This window comes from Carettochelys insculpta, unplaced genomic scaffold (genome assembly GCF_033958435.1).
Source record: "Carettochelys insculpta isolate YL-2023 unplaced genomic scaffold, ASM3395843v1 scaffold_0039, whole genome shotgun sequence".
NCBI classification, from domain to species: Eukaryota; Metazoa; Chordata; order Testudines; family Carettochelyidae; genus Carettochelys; species Carettochelys insculpta.
This window is the reverse complement of record NW_027439076.1, coordinates 222238-237560: the sequence shown is the minus strand read 5'-3', so window position 1 is coordinate 237560 and position 15323 is coordinate 222238. Positions and strand designations below refer to the sequence as shown.

The 15323-nt window shown below is 59.1% G+C and overlaps 2 non-coding genes across 2 annotated transcripts; both read left to right on the top strand.

Moving 5' to 3' along the window:
• Positions 1–867: 867 nt before the first annotated feature.
• On the top strand, positions 868–941 carry TRNAN-GUU (transfer RNA asparagine (anticodon GUU)). The gene has a single exon. It is a non-coding gene; the product is annotated as a tRNA-Asn (tRNA).
• A 3537-nt stretch (positions 942–4478) lies between these two features.
• Positions 4479–4552, top strand: TRNAN-GUU (transfer RNA asparagine (anticodon GUU)). Its single transcript has one exon. It is a non-coding gene; the product is annotated as a tRNA-Asn (tRNA).
• Positions 4553–15323: the final 10771 nt, after the last annotated feature.

The following is a 15323-nucleotide window of genomic DNA, read 5'->3' as shown; positions in this document are numbered from 1 at the left end:
TTGGTGCACTCCCTGTGCAGCCGCTCCCCCTTCTGCGTGGGAAAAGGGGATGAGGAAGCTCTCTTGCTTCACGACGCTTGAGGAGACGGAGACGGAGACGGAGACGGCGACGGAGACGGAGAGGGAGACGGGAGGCCTTCATCTCTCACGGGTGCGCTTGACTTGTGGGCAAGCAGCCACACCACTTCAGGGCCTCGGGCAGTGCTTGACAAGCTGTGTCCCGCCGGTCACAGGCCGCCCCCTGGGCTTCCACGCGCGTCCCATCAGACCTTCTCTTTCCAATTGCCCATGCGCAGGATGGCCAGAGTCCACTGGTTTCCGTCAACCTCCTCTTTCTTCCCACCTTTCTTAGGCAAGCGACACGCACGTAAAGCAAGGACACGTCGAGAGAGATGCACGTTCCTTGCGCACCACGCTGAGGCTGAGAGCCGTGTGCTCCCTCCGCCTCCATTCTAGGGGCTGCTATGGAAGAATGGGCACACCCCACAAGTCCTCAGGAGGCAAGGGCATTGAGCAAAAGTAGCCTCTGGCAGGAGACCACCTGGCTTCAAAGCCTCTTGTGGCTCACGCAGACGAAGGAGGGTCACTCCCGCGTCCTGTTTGCTCGCCTGCAGTGCCCAGCGCTGGGGCAAGAGTCTTGGCCGCCTGTGGGCTTCAGCCTGAATCAAAAGGCCACGAGAGGCAGGGCTAGCAGAGAATGGTTTCGATCCATCGACCTCTGGGTTATGGGCCCAGCACGCTCCCGCTGCGTCACTCTGCTCAGCGCAGAGGCTGGGGCCCAGCGGGCAGCCTGGTGCTTCTCCTGCACCGATTGCCTGACGGCAAGGCGAGCACTGTGCTCGGAGGTGGAGCAAAATTCCCGCAGGTGTCTCTGTGGCGCAATGGGTCAGCGCGTTCGGCTGTTAACCGAAAGGATGGTGGTTCGAGCCCACCCGGAGGCGGCGCGGTTAGGTGCCTGATGCTGTCTGCCCCTGTCTTACTGCAACCCCCTTCCTTTTGCCGCCGCCACCACCACCAGCCTTCCCTTCTGGCCTCTTCCCCAGAAGAGCATGCTGGGCCAGTCCTTCACCATCTAAACTGCACAGCGTTCTTCAGATAAAAGAGCGGGAGAAAAGGTCGACAGTCAAACGCTTCCAGCCAACAAATGAGAGACCCCAATTGCAAGGATTTTGGTGCAGGCTTGTAGAACAGACAGAGTAAACAGCCCGCTTGCTAAACAGGTCTCTGACCTCCTCCTCCTCCTCCTCATTTAGCGTGGCTCCGAAGATCTTTTGGGCTCAGTTGAGAGCACAGAGCTTCCACGAGACAGGAGCTGGAATGAAGAGCAATGTGGAAGCCCAGACAGGGCCTTCCTCCAGCTCTCGAGCTCGTGTGGAGGGAACTGCCTCGTTTTCCTTGTGTGAAAGGAGGTTCCACGAAGGAGTTTCTCCACGCATGACACAGTCCTTCGGAGCGAGCAGCCATTGTTTACATGCTCATCTCAACGTTCCCAGCAAAATTCCTCAGAAGGGGACTGGCACCTCTGGAGGCCTTTGCCAGTCGCTTGAGCAGCAGGCTTGTGCAAAGAAAAAGTCAGCCAAGCCCTGCCAAGTCGGCCGGAAGCAAACCTTTGAAGCGCTTGTCCGCAGCCAAAACTCAGAACTTCAGCTCCAAAAATGAGACGTGCCTGGAAGGAGTGGCAAGAAAGTCAGCAAATCGTCAGGCTCTTTCCTCTCCCGCTTCCTTCAGCCACTTGGTCCAAGATTTGGTGCAGACAGAGGAGTTGCGGCAATGATGTGTCTCTCCCTGTGACAATCGAAGAACGTCATCCCTGTCTCATGCCTTGCCAGGGAAGCGCGGCCATGCCGCCCAAGCCTGAGTCCCCTCCCGGCTGAGCCAGCGCACAGCCAGGCGGGCCAAGGGCAGAGTGAAGGGGGCGCCACATCCCGTGCCCCTCAGGGCCAAGCAGAGCTGCCTAGCACCCCAAGAGCCAGTGACAAGACACAAGAAAGCAAGCGCATCCGACTGCAAGAACAAGACGACGAGTGCCCTAACCGGCCATGTACCCGAGGGGCTGACAAGGATACCGAAGGCGAGATGGAGAGCGCAGCGCGAGGAACTGCTGGCGGACGAGCAAGCGGGACTCGGGAAAGATAGAAGGAGCAGACAGCCGATATGGCAAGCGAGCCTGAGAGCGCAGAGAGCTGGACGAAAGGACCGGCACGTCGACAGTCGCCTCGTCCCTTCTCGGAAGGCGTTTGACAGGAGAGATGAGAAAGTCACTCGTCAGGTGTTGGGGTCGTCCGGAGTGGACGGCAGACTGATACGGTTGCTGGAGGATACGGAGGAGGGTGAGGCGGCAGCGGCGAGCATGCGCGCAGAGATGGGAAGTTGGTTTAGAAGGAGGAGAGGTACGAGAGAAGGCGCTCCCCTAGCGCCGTGCGAGTTCATCACGCCCCCTCGAGAGAGCGATGGACAAGATCAAGGAAGAGGGAGAAGGGCTATCTGTGCAGGTCAAGAAAAACACCAAGTTGCGGTCGGCGGGTGAGGTAGTCATCGTGGAAGAAGATGAAGAGAAGCTAGGGAGAAGGGTGCAGGCGCTAAGCGGGGAAGGGAAAGGGCACGGGCCCATTCTGACCATCGCTTGGTAATTGGCGATAAGGAAATAGGGAGGAAGATCAGCGGCGAGGGGCTCGAAGGAGACAACGTAGAGAAGTTCACGCATCCGGCTAGGGGCGGAACGTATGATGTGGACTGGAAGAAGAAACTAGCGCCTAGGAGCGTGAAAGCAAGAGCGAGTTTGAAGGCGACGGATCAGATCTGGCAAAGCGAAAGGCAGAAAGCGGAGCGCTCAGCAGCATGTTGTCCGTCTGGGAGAGGTGGGTGAAAAGGCAAGTTTCAGCGAGAAGGTTCGTGGCGTTGGAGAGGAGTTGTTGGAGCAGGATGCTGAGAATAGGCTGGGCGCAGAAGGTCACCAAGGAGGAATTGTATGGGAAGATTCAGCCCAAAGGGAATCTGCTCCAGAAGGTTCCCCCAGTGGAAGTTCCAGGTCTCCGGGCTTATTTGCCAGAGGAAGGACGACTTGAAAAATGGAGAGCCCGGTATTGGGCATAACGGTGGGTTCGAATAGGAGAGGCAGAGCCCAGAGAGAACAGGGAGCCGATGGATCAGCTTGGCACGGAGCTCGTCTACAGCAAGCAGGGCGCTCCACGCTCGAGAGGGAAAGATGGAAGGCGCTAGTGAGACGGGCATTGGACACCAACGGGCGCTGAGCCCATGGTTGATGAGGACGATGGCAAGAGCCTCCCTGGTGTGTTCCCTCAGCAGGGGCCCGCCCACCTTTCTGGGCAGGAAAAGAGAGCCGGCAACCAGTGATGCTTCGGGCCGGCCAGGGAGCCAGGAGGCTGCGACCTCTCGCACATCAGCCCTTGACTTTCCAGCAGGCCATCACGGGCACGTGTCAGGACCAATGGCACGCAAATGAATGGCATTGGACAGGCGGGGCGAAAGAGCCCACCAATCGAGCCGATGGTGGCGTGCCCTTGGCATGCCAAAGGAGCCCTGATGGAAAATGGGCAGAAAGAGGGCCTGTGCTTCCCCTTTCTGGCCTCGAGCTCCCAGAGCCTCCCTCCTTGGTGCACTCCCTGTGCAGCCGCTCCCCCTTCTGCGTGGGAAAAGGGGATGAGGAAGCTCTCTTGCTTCACGACGCTTGAGGAGACGGAGACGGAGACGGAGACGGCGACGGAGACGGAGAGGGAGACGGGAGGCCTTCATCTCTCACGGGTGCGCTTGACTTGTGGGCAAGCAGCCACACCACTTCAGGGCCTCGGGCAGTGCTTGACAAGCTGTGTCCCGCCGGTCACAGGCCGCCCCCTGGGCTTCCACGCGCGTCCCATCAGACCTTCTCTTTCCAATTGCCCATGCGCAGGATGGCCAGAGTCCACTGGTTTCCGTCAACCTCCTCTTTCTTCCCACCTTTCTTAGGCAAGCGACACGCACGTAAAGCAAGGACACGTCGAGAGAGATGCACGTTCCTTGCGCACCACGCTGAGGCTGAGAGCCGTGTGCTCCCTCCGCCTCCATTCTAGGGGCTGCTATGGAAGAATGGGCACACCCCACAAGTCCTCAGGAGGCAAGGGCATTGAGCAAAAGTAGCCTCTGGCAGGAGACCACCTGGCTTCAAAGCCTCTTGTGGCTCACGCAGACGAAGGAGGGTCACTCCCGCGTCCTGTTTGCTCGCCTGCAGTGCCCAGCGCTGGGGCAAGAGTCTTGGCCGCCTGTGGGCTTCAGCCTGAATCAAAAGGCCACGAGAGGCAGGGCTAGCAGAGAATGGTTTCGATCCATCGACCTCTGGGTTATGGGCCCAGCACGCTCCCGCTGCGCCACTCTGCTCAGCGCAGGGGCAGGGGCCCAGCGGGCAGCCTGGTGCTTCTCCTGCACCGATTGCCTGACGGCAAGGCGAGCACTGTGCTCGGAGGTGGCGCAAGCTGCCCGCAGGTGTCTCTGTGGCGCAATGGGTCAGCGCGTTCGGCTGTTAACCGAAAGGATGGTGGTTCGAGCCCACCCGGAGGCGGCGCGGTTAGGTGCCTGATGCTGTCTGCCCCTGTCTTACTGCAACCCCCCTCCTTTTGCCGCCGCCACCACCACCAGCCTTCCCTTCTGGCCTCTTCCCCAGAAGAGCATGCTGGGCCAGTCCTTCACCATCTAAACTGCACAGCGTTCTTCAGATAAAAGAGCGGGAGAAAAGGTCGACAGTCAAACGCTTCCAGCCAACAAATGAGAGACCCCAATTGCAAGGATTTTGGTGCAGGCTTGTAGAACAGACAGAGTAAACAGCCCGCTTGCTAAACAGGTCTCTGACCTCCTCCTCCTCCTCCTCCTCCTCCTCCTCATTTAGCGTGGCTCCGAAGATCTTTTGGGCTCAGTTGAGAGCACAGAGCTTCCACGAGACAGGAGCTGGAATGAAGAGCAATGTGGAAGCCCAGACAGGGCCTTCCTCCAGCTCTCGAGCTCGTGTGGAGGGAACTGCCTCGTTTTCCTTGTGTGAAAGGAGGTTCCACGAAGGAGTTTCTCCACGCATGACACAGTCCTTCGGAGCGAGCAGCCATTGTTTACATGCTCATCTCAACGTTCCCAGCAAAATTCCTCAGAAGGGGACTGGCACCTCTGGAGGCCTTTGCCAGTCGCTTGAGCAGCAGGCTTGTGCAAAGAAAAAGTCAGCCAAGCCCTGCCAAGTCGGCCGGAAGCAAACCTTTGAAGCGCTTGTCCGCAGCCAAAACTCAGAACTTCAGCTCCAAAAATGAGACGTGCCTGGAAGGAGTGGCAAGAAAGTCAGCAAATCGTCAGGCTCTTTCCTCTCCCGCTTCCTTCAGCCACTTGGTCCAAGATTTGGTGCAGACAGAGGAGTTGCGGCAACGATGTGTCTCTCCCTGTGACAATCGAAGAACGTCATCCCTGTCTCATGCCTTGCCAGGGAAGCGCGGCCATGCCGCCCAAGCCTGAGTCCCCTCCCGGCTGAGCCAGCGCACAGCCAGGCGGGCCAAGGGCAGAGTGAAGGGGGCGCCACATCCCGTGCCCCTCAGGGCCAAGCAGAGCTGCCTAGCACCCCAAGAGCCAGTGACAAGACACAAGAAAGCAAGCGCATCCGACTGCAAGAACAAGACGACGAGTGCCCTAACCGGCCATGTACCCGAGGGGCTGACAAGGATACCGAAGGCGAGATGGAGAGCGCAGCGCGAGGAACTGCTGGCGGACGAGCAAGCGGGACTCGGGAAAGATAGAAGGAGCAGACAGCCGATATGGCAAGCGAGCCTGAGAGCGCAGAGAGCTGGACGAAAGGACCGGCACGTCGACAGTCGCCTCGTCCCTTCTCGGAAGGCGTTTGACAGGAGAGATGAGAAAGTCACTCGTCAGGTGTTGGGGTCGTCCGGAGTGGACGGCAGACTGATACGGTTGCTGGAGGATACGGAGGAGGGTGAGGCGGCAGCGGCGAGCATGCGCGCAGAGATGGGAAGTTGGTTTAGAAGGAGGAGAGGTACGAGAGAAGGCGCTCCCCTAGCGCCGTGCGAGTTCATCACGCCCCCTCGAGAGAGCGATGGACAAGATCAAGGAAGAGGGAGAAGGGCTATCTGTGCAGGTCAAGAAAAACACCAAGTTGCGGTCGGCGGGTGAGGTAGTCATCGTGGAAGAAGATGAAGAGAAGCTAGGGAGAAGGGTGCAGGCGCTAAGCGGGGAAGGGAAAGGGCACGGGCCCATTCTGACCATCGCTTGGTAATTGGCGATAAGGAAATAGGGAGGAAGATCAGCGGCGAGGGGCTCGAAGGAGACAACGTAGAGAAGTTCACGCATCCGGCTAGGGGCGTAACGTATGATGTGGACTGGAAGAAGAAACTAGCGCCTAGGAGCGTGAAAGCAAGAGCGAGTTTGAAGGCGACGGATCAGATCTGGCAAAGCGAAAGGCAGAAAGCGGAGCGCTCAGCAGCATGTTGTCCGTCTGGGAGAGGTGGGTGAAAAGGCAAGTTTCAGCGAGAAGGTTCGTGGCGTTGGAGAGGAGTTGTTGGAGCAGGATGCTGAGAATAGGCTGGGCGCAGAAGGTCACCAAGGAGGAATTGTATGGGAAGATTCAGCCCAAAGGGAATCTGCTCCAGAAGGTTCCCCCAGTGGAAGTTCCAGGTCTCCGGGCTTATTTGCCAGAGGAAGGACGACTTGAAAAATGGAGAGCCCGGTATTGGGCATAACGGTGGGTTCGAATAGGAGAGGCAGAGCCCAGAGAGAACAGGGAGCCGATGGATCAGCTTGGCACGGAGCTCGTCTACAGCAAGCAGGGCGCTCCACGCTCGAGAGGGAAAGATGGAAGGCGCTAGTGAGACGGGCATTGGACACCAACGGGCGCTGAGCCCATGGTTGATGAGGACGATGGCAAGAGCCTCCCTGGTGTGTTCCCTCAGCAGGGGCCCGCCCACCTTTCTGGGCAGGAAAAGAGAGCCGGCAACCAGTGATGCTTCGGGCCGGCCAGGGAGCCAGGAGGCTGCGACCTCTCGCACATCAGCCCTTGACTTTCCAGCAGGCCATCACGGGCACGTGTCAGGACCAATGGCACGCAAATGAATGGCATTGGACAGGCGGGGCGAAAGAGCCCACCAATCGAGCCGATGGTGGCGTGCCCTTGGCATGCCAAAGGAGCCCTGATGGAAAATGGGCAGAAAGAGGGCCTGTGCTTCCCCTTTCTGGCCTCGAGCTCCCAGAGCCTCCCTCCTTGGTGCACTCCCTGTGCAGCCGCTCCCCCTTCTGCGTGGGAAAAGGGGATGAGGAAGCTCTCTTGCTTCACGACGCTTGAGGAGACGGAGACGGAGACGGCGACGGAGACGGAGAGGGAGACGGGAGGCCTTCATCTCTCACGGGTGCGCTTGACTTGTGGGCAAGCAGCCACACCACTTCAGGGCCTCGGGCAGTGCTTGACAAGCTGTGTCCCGCCGGTCACAGGCCGCCCCCTGGGCTTCCACGCGCGTCCCATCAGACCTTCTCTTTCCAATTGCCCATGCGCAGGATGGCCAGAGTCCACTGGTTTCCGTCAACCTCCTCTTTCTTCCCACCTTTCTTAGGCAAGCGACACGCACGTAAAGCAAGGACACGTCGAGAGAGATGCACGTTCCTTGCGCACCACGCTGAGGCTGAGAGCCGTGTGCTCCCTCCGCCTCCATTCTAGGGGCTGCTATGGAAGAATGGGCACACCCCACAAGTCCTCAGGAGGCAAGGGCATTGAGCAAAAGTAGCCTCTGGCAGGAGACCACCTGGCTTCAAAGCCTCTTGTGGCTCACGCAGACGAAGGAGGGTCACTCCCGCGTCCTGTTTGCTCGCCTGCAGTGCCCAGCGCTGGGGCAAGAGTCTTGGCCGCCTGTGGGCTTCAGCCTGAATCAAAAGGCCACGAGAGGCAGGGCTAGCAGAGAATGGTTTCGATCCATCGACCTCTGGGTTATGGGCCCAGCACGCTCCTGCTGCGCCACTCTGCTCAGTGCAGGGGCTGGGGCCCAGCGGGCAGCCTGGTGCTTCTCCTGCACCGATTGCCTGACGGCAAGGCGAGCACTGTGCTCGGAGGTGGCGCAAGCTGCCCGCAGGTGTCTCTGTGGCGCAATGGGTCAGCGCCTTCGGCTGTTAACCGAAAGGATGGTGGTTCGAGCCCACCCGGAGGCGGCGCGGTTAGGTGCCTGATGCTGTCTGCCCCTGTCTTACTGCAACCCCCCTCCTTTTGCCACCACCACCAGCCTTCCCTTCTGGCCTCTTCCCCAGAAGAGCATGCTGGGCCAGTCCTTCACCATCTAAACTGCACAGCGTTCTTCAGATAAAAGAGCGGGAGAAAAGGTCGACAGTCAAACGGTTCCAGCCAACAAATGAGAGACCCCAATTGCAAGGATTTTGGTGCAGGCTTGTAGAACAGACAGAGTAAACAGTCCGCTTGCTAAACAGGTCTCTGACCTCCTCCTCCTCCTCCTCCTCCTCATTTAGCGTGGCTCCGAAGATCTTTTGGGCTCAGTTGAGAGCACAGAGCTTCCACGAGACAGGAGCTGGAATGAAGAGCAATGTGGAAGCCCAGACAGGGCCTTCCTCCAGCTCTCGAGCTCGTGTGGGGGGAACTGCCTCGTTTTCCTTGTGTGAAAGGAGGTTCCACGAAGGAGTTTCTCCACGCATGACACAGTCCTTCGGAGCGAGCAGCCATTGTTTACATGCTCATCTCAACGTTCCCAGCAAAATTCCTCAGAAGGGGACTGGCACCTCTGGAGGCCTTTGCCAGTCGCTTGAGCAGCAGGCTTGTGCAAAGAAAAAGTCAGCCAAGCCCTGCCAAGTCGGCCGGAAGCAAACCTTTGAAGCGCTTGTCCGCAGCCAAAACTCAGAACTTCAGCTCCAAAAATGAGACGTGCCTGGAAGGAGTGGCAAGAAAGTCAGCAAATCGTCAGGCTCTTTCCTCTCCCGCTTCCTTCAGCCACTTGGTCCAAGATTTGGTGCAGACAGAGGAGTTGCGGCAACGATGTGTCTCTCCCTGTGACAATCGAAGAACGTCATCCCTGTCTCATGCCTTGCCAGGGAAGCGCGGCCATGCCGCCCAAGCCTGAGTCCCCTCCCGGCTGAGCCAGCGCACAGCCAGGCGGGCCAAGGACAGAGTGAAGGGGGCGCCACATCCCGTGCCCCTCAGGGCCAAGCAGAGCTGCCTAGCACCCCAAGAGCCAGTGACAAGACACAAGAAAGCAAGCGCATCCGACTGCAAGAACAAGACGACGAGTGCCCTAACCGGCCATGTACCCGAGGGGCTGACAAGGATACCGAAGGCGAGATGGAGAGCGCAGCGCGAGGAACTGCTGGCGGACGAGCAAGCGGGACTCGGGAAAGATAGAAGGAGCAGACAGCCGATATGGCAAGCGAGCCTGAGAGCGCAGAGAGCTGGACGAAAGGACCGGCACGTCGACAGTCGCCTCGTCCCTTCTCGGAAGGCGTTTGACAGGAGAGATGAGAAAGTCACTCGTCAGGTGTTGGGGTCGTCCGGAGTGGACGGCAGACTGATACGGTTGCTGGAGGATACGGAGGAGGGTGAGGCGGCAGCGGCGAGCATGCGCGCAGAGATGGGAAGTTGGTTTAGAAGGAGGAGAGGTACGAGAGAAGGCGCTCCCCTAGCGCCGTGCGAGTTCATCACGCCCCCTCGAGAGAGCGATGGACAAGATCAAGGAAGAGGGAGAAGGGCTATCTGTGCAGGTCAAGAAAAACACCAAGTTGCGGTCGGCGGGTGAGGTAGTCATCGTGGAAGAAGATGAAGAGAAGCTAGGGAGAAGGGTGCAGGCGCTAAGCGGGGAAGGGAAAGGGCACGGGCCCATTCTGACCATCGCTTGGTAATTGGCGATAAGGAAATAGGGAGGAAGATCAGCGGCGAGGGGCTCGAAGGAGACAACGTAGAGAAGTTCACGCATCCGGCTAGGGGCGTAACGTATGATGTGGACTGGAAGAAGAAACTAGCGCCTAGGAGCGTGAAAGCAAGAGCGAGTTTGAAGGCGACGGATCAGATCTGGCAAAGCGAAAGGCAGAAAGCGGAGCGCTCAGCAGCATGTTGTCCGTCTGGGAGAGGTGGGTGAAAAGGCAAGTTTCAGCGAGAAGGTTCGTGGCGTTGGAGAGGAGTTGTTGGAGCAGGATGCTGAGAATAGGCTGGGCGCAGAAGGTCACCAAGGAGGAATTGTATGGGAAGATTCAGCCCAAAGGGAATCTGCTCCAGAAGGTTCCCCCAGTGGAAGTTCCAGGTCTCCGGGCTTATTTGCCAGAGGAAGGACGACTTGAAAAATGGAGAGCCCGGTATTGGGCATAACGGTGGGTTCGAATAGGAGAGGCAGAGCCCAGAGAGAACAGGGAGCCGATGGATCAGCTTGGCACGGAGCTCGTCTACAGCAAGCAGGGCGCTCCACGCTCGAGAGGGAAAGATGGAAGGCGCTAGTGAGACGGGCATTGGACACCAACGGGCGCTGAGCCCATGGTTGATGAGGACGATGGCAAGAGCCTCCCTGGTGTGTTCCCTCAGCAGGGGCCCGCCCACCTTTCTGGGCAGGAAAAGAGAGCCGGCAACCAGTGATGCTTCGGGCCGGCCAGGGAGCCAGGAGGCTGCGACCTCTCGCACATCAGCCCTTGACTTTCCAGCAGGCCATCACGGGCACGTGTCAGGACCAATGGCACGCAAATGAATGGCATTGGACAGGCGGGGCGAAAGAGCCCACCAATCGAGCCGATGGTGGCGTGCCCTTGGCATGCCAAAGGAGCCCTGATGGAAAATGGGCAGAAAGAGGGCCTGTGCTTCCCCTTTCTGGCCTCGAGCTCCCAGAGCCTCCCTCCTTGGTGCACTCCCTGTGCAGCCGCTCCCCCTTCTGCGTGGGAAAAGGGGATGAGGAAGCTCTCTTGCTTCACGACGCTTGAGGAGACGGAGACGGAGACGGAGACGGCGACGGAGACGGAGAGGGAGACGGGAGGCCTTCATCTCTCACGGGTGCGCTTGACTTGTGGGCAAGCAGCCACACCACTTCAGGGCCTCGGGCAGTGCTTGACAAGCTGTGTCCCGCCGGTCACAGGCCGCCCCCTGGGCTTCCACGCGCGTCCCATCAGACCTTCTCTTTCCAATTGCCCATGCGCAGGATGGCCAGAGTCCACTGGTTTCCGTCAACCTCCTCTTTCTTCCCACCTTTCTTAGGCAAGCGACACGCACGTAAAGCAAGGACACGTCGAGAGAGATGCACGTTCCTTGCGCACCACGCTGAGGCTGAGAGCCGTGTGCTCCCTCCGCCTCCATTCTAGGGGCTGCTATGGAAGAATGGGCACACCCCACAAGTCCTCAGGAGGCAAGGGCATTGAGCAAAAGTAGCCTCTGGCAGGAGACCACCTGGCTTCAAAGCCTCTTGTGGCTCACGCAGACGAAGGAGGGTCACTCCCGCGTCCTGTTTGCTCGCCTGCAGTGCCCAGCGCTGGGGCAAGAGTCTTGGCCGCCTGTGGGCTTCAGCCTGAATCAAAAGGCCACGAGAGGCAGGGCTAGCAGAGAATGGTTTCGATCCATCGACCTCTGGGTTATGGGCCCAGCACGCTCCTGCTGCGCCACTCTGCTCAGCGCAGGGGCTGGGGCCCAGCGGGCAGCCTGGTGCTTCTCCTGCACCGATTGCCTGACGGCAAGGCGAGCACTGTGCTCGGAGGTGGCGCAAGCTGCCCGCAGGTGTCTCTGTGGCGCAATGGGTCAGCGCCTTCGGCTGTTAACCGAAAGGATGGTGGTTCGAGCCCACCCGGAGGCGGCGCGGTTAGGTGCCTGATGCTGTCTGTCCCTGTCTTACTGCAACCCCCCTCCTTTTGCCGCCGCCACCACCACCAGCCTTCCCTTCTGGCCTCTTCCCCAGAAGAGCATGCTGGGCCAGTCCTTCACCATCTAAACTGCACAGCGTTCTTCAGATAAAAGAGCGGGAGAAAAGGTCGACAGTCAAACGGTTCCAGCCAACAAATGAGAGACCCCAATTGCAAGGATTTTGGTGCAGGCTTGTAGAACAGACAGAGTAAACAGCCCGCTTGCTAAACAGGTCTCTGACCTCCTCCTCCTCCTCCTCCTCCTCATTTAGCGTGGCTCCGAAGATCTTTTGGGCTCAGTTGAGAGCACAGAGCTTCCACGAGACAGGAGCTGGAATGAAGAGCAATGTGGAAGCCCAGACAGGGCCTTCCTCCAGCTCTCGAGCTCGTGTGGAGGGAACTGCCTCGTTTTCCTTGTGTGAAAGGAGGTTCCACGAAGGAGTTTCTCCACGCATGACACAGTCCTTCGGAGCGAGCAGCCATTGTTTACATGCTCATCTCAACGTTCCCAGCAAAATTCCTCAGAAGGGGACTGGCACCTCTGGAGGCCTTTGCCAGTCGCTTGAGCAGCAGGCTTGTGCAAAGAAAAAGTCAGCCAAGCCCTGCCAAGTCGGCCGGAAGCAAACCTTTGAAGCGCTTGTCCGCAGCCAAAACTCAGAACTTCAGCTCCAAAAATGAGACGTGCCTGGAAGGAGTGGCAAGAAAGTCAGCAAATCGTCAGGCTCTTTCCTCTCCCGCTTCCTTCAGCCACTTGGTCCAAGATTTGGTGCAGACAGAGGAGTTGCGGCAACGATGTGTCTCTCCCTGTGACAATCGAAGAACGTCATCCCTGTCTCATGCCTTGCCAGGGAAGCGCGGCCATGCCGCCCAAGCCTGAGTCCCCTCCCGGCTGAGCCAGCGCACAGCCAGGCGGGCCAAGGGCAGAGTGAAGGGGGCGCCACATCCCGTGCCCCTCAGGGCCAAGCAGAGCTGCCTAGCACCCCAAGAGCCAGTGACAAGACACAAGAAAGCAAGCGCATCCGACTGCAAGAACAAGACGACGAGTGCCCTAACCGGCCATGTACCCGAGGGGCTGACAAGGATACCGAAGGCGAGATGGAGAGCGCAGCGCGAGGAACTGCTGGCGGACGAGCAAGCGGGACTCGGGAAAGATAGAAGGAGCAGACAGCCGATATGGCAAGCGAGCCTGAGAGCGCAGAGAGCTGGACGAAAGGACCGGCACGTCGACAGTCGCCTCGTCCCTTCTCGGAAGGCGTTTGACAGGAGAGATGAGAAAGTCACTCGTCAGGTGTTGGGGTCGTCCGGAGTGGACGGCAGACTGATACGGTTGCTGGAGGATACGGAGGAGGGTGAGGCGGCAGCGGCGAGCATGCGCGCAGAGATGGGAAGTTGGTTTAGAAGGAGGAGAGGTACGAGAGAAGGCGCTCCCCTAGCGCCGTGCGAGTTCATCACGCCCCCTCGAGAGAGCGATGGACAAGATCAAGGAAGAGGGAGAAGGGCTATCTGTGCAGGTCAAGAAAAACACCAAGTTGCGGTCGGCGGGTGAGGTAGTCATCGTGGAAGAAGATGAAGAGAAGCTAGGGAGAAGGGTGCAGGCGCTAAGCGGGGAAGGGAAAGGGCACGGGCCCATTCTGACCATCGCTTGGTAATTGGCGATAAGGAAATAGGGAGGAAGATCAGCGGCGAGGGGCTCGAAGGAGACAACGTAGAGAAGTTCACGCATCCGGCTAGGGGCGGAACGTATGATGTGGACTGGAAGAAGAAACTAGCGCCTAGGAGCGTGAAAGCAAGAGCGAGTTTGAAGGCGACGGATCAGATCTGGCAAAGCGAAAGGCAGAAAGCGGAGCGCTCAGCAGCATGTTGTCCGTCTGGGAGAGGTGGGTGAAAAGGCAAGTTTCAGCGAGAAGGTTCGTGGCGTTGGAGAGGAGTTGTTGGAGCAGGATGCTGAGAATAGGCTGGGCGCAGAAGGTCACCAAGGAGGAATTGTATGGGAAGATTCAGCCCAAAGGGAATCTGCTCCAGAAGGTTCCCCCAGTGGAAGTTCCAGGTCTCCGGGCTTATTTGCCAGAGGAAGGACGACTTGAAAAATGGAGAGCCCGGTATTGGGCATAACGGTGGGTTCGAATAGGAGAGGCAGAGCCCAGAGAGAACAGGGAGCCGATGGATCAGCTTGGCACGGAGCTCGTCTACAGCAAGCAGGGCGCTCCACGCTCGAGAGGGAAAGATGGAAGGCGCTAGTGAGACGGGCATTGGACACCAACGGGCGCTGAGCCCATGGTTGATGAGGACGATGGCAAGAGCCTCCCTGGTGTGTTCCCTCAGCAGGGGCCCGCCCACCTTTCTGGGCAGGAAAAGAGAGCCGGCAACCAGTGATGCTTCGGGCCGGCCAGGGAGCCAGGAGGCTGCGACCTCTCGCACATCAGCCCTTGACTTTCCAGCAGGCCATCACGGGCACGTGTCAGGACCAATGGCACGCAAATGAATGGCATTGGACAGGCGGGGCGAAAGAGCCCACCAATCGAGCCGATGGTGGCGTGCCCTTGGCATGCCAAAGGAGCCCTGATGGAAAATGGGCAGAAAGAGGGCCTGTGCTTCCCCTTTCTGGCCTCGAGCTCCCAGAGCCTCCCTCCTTGGTGCACTCCCTGTGCAGCCGCTCCCCCTTCTGCGTGGGAAAAGGGGATGAGGAAGCTCTCTTGCTTCACGACGCTTGAGGAGACGGAGACGGAGACGGAGACGGCGACGGAGACGGAGAGGGAGACGGGAGGCCTTCATCTCTCACGGGTGCGCTTGACTTGTGGGCAAGCAGCCACACCACTTCAGGGCCTCGGGCAGTGCTTGACAAGCTGTGTCCCGCCGGTCACAGGCCGCCCCCTGGGCTTCCACGCGCGTCCCATCAGACCTTCTCTTTCCAATTGCCCATGCGCAGGATGGCCAGAGTCCACTGGTTTCCGTCAACCTCCTCTTTCTTCCCACCTTTCTTAGGCAAGCGACACGCACGTAAAGCAAGGACACGTCGAGAGAGATGCACGTTCCTTGCGCACCACGCTGAGGCTGAGAGCCGTGTGCTCCCTCCGCCTCCATTCTAGGGGCTGCTATGGAAGAATGGGCACACCCCACAAGTCCTCAGGAGGCAAGGGCATTGAGCAAAAGTAGCCTCTGGCAGGAGACCACCTGGCTTCAAAGCCTCTTGTGGCTCACGCAGACGAAGGAGGGTCACTCCCGCGTCCTGTTTGCTCGCCTGCAGTGCCCAGCGCTGGGGCAAGAGTCTTGGCCGCCTGTGGGCTTCAGCCTGAATCAAAAGGCCACGAGAGGCAGGGCTAGCAGAGAATGGTTTCGATCCATCGACCTCTGGGTTATGGGCCCAGCACGCTCCCGCTGCGCCACTCTGCTTAGCGCAGGGGCAGGGGCCCAGCGGGCAGCCTGGTGCTTCTCCTGCACCGATTGCCTGACGGCAAGGCGAGCACTGTGCTCGGAGGTGGCGCAAGCTGCCCGCAGGT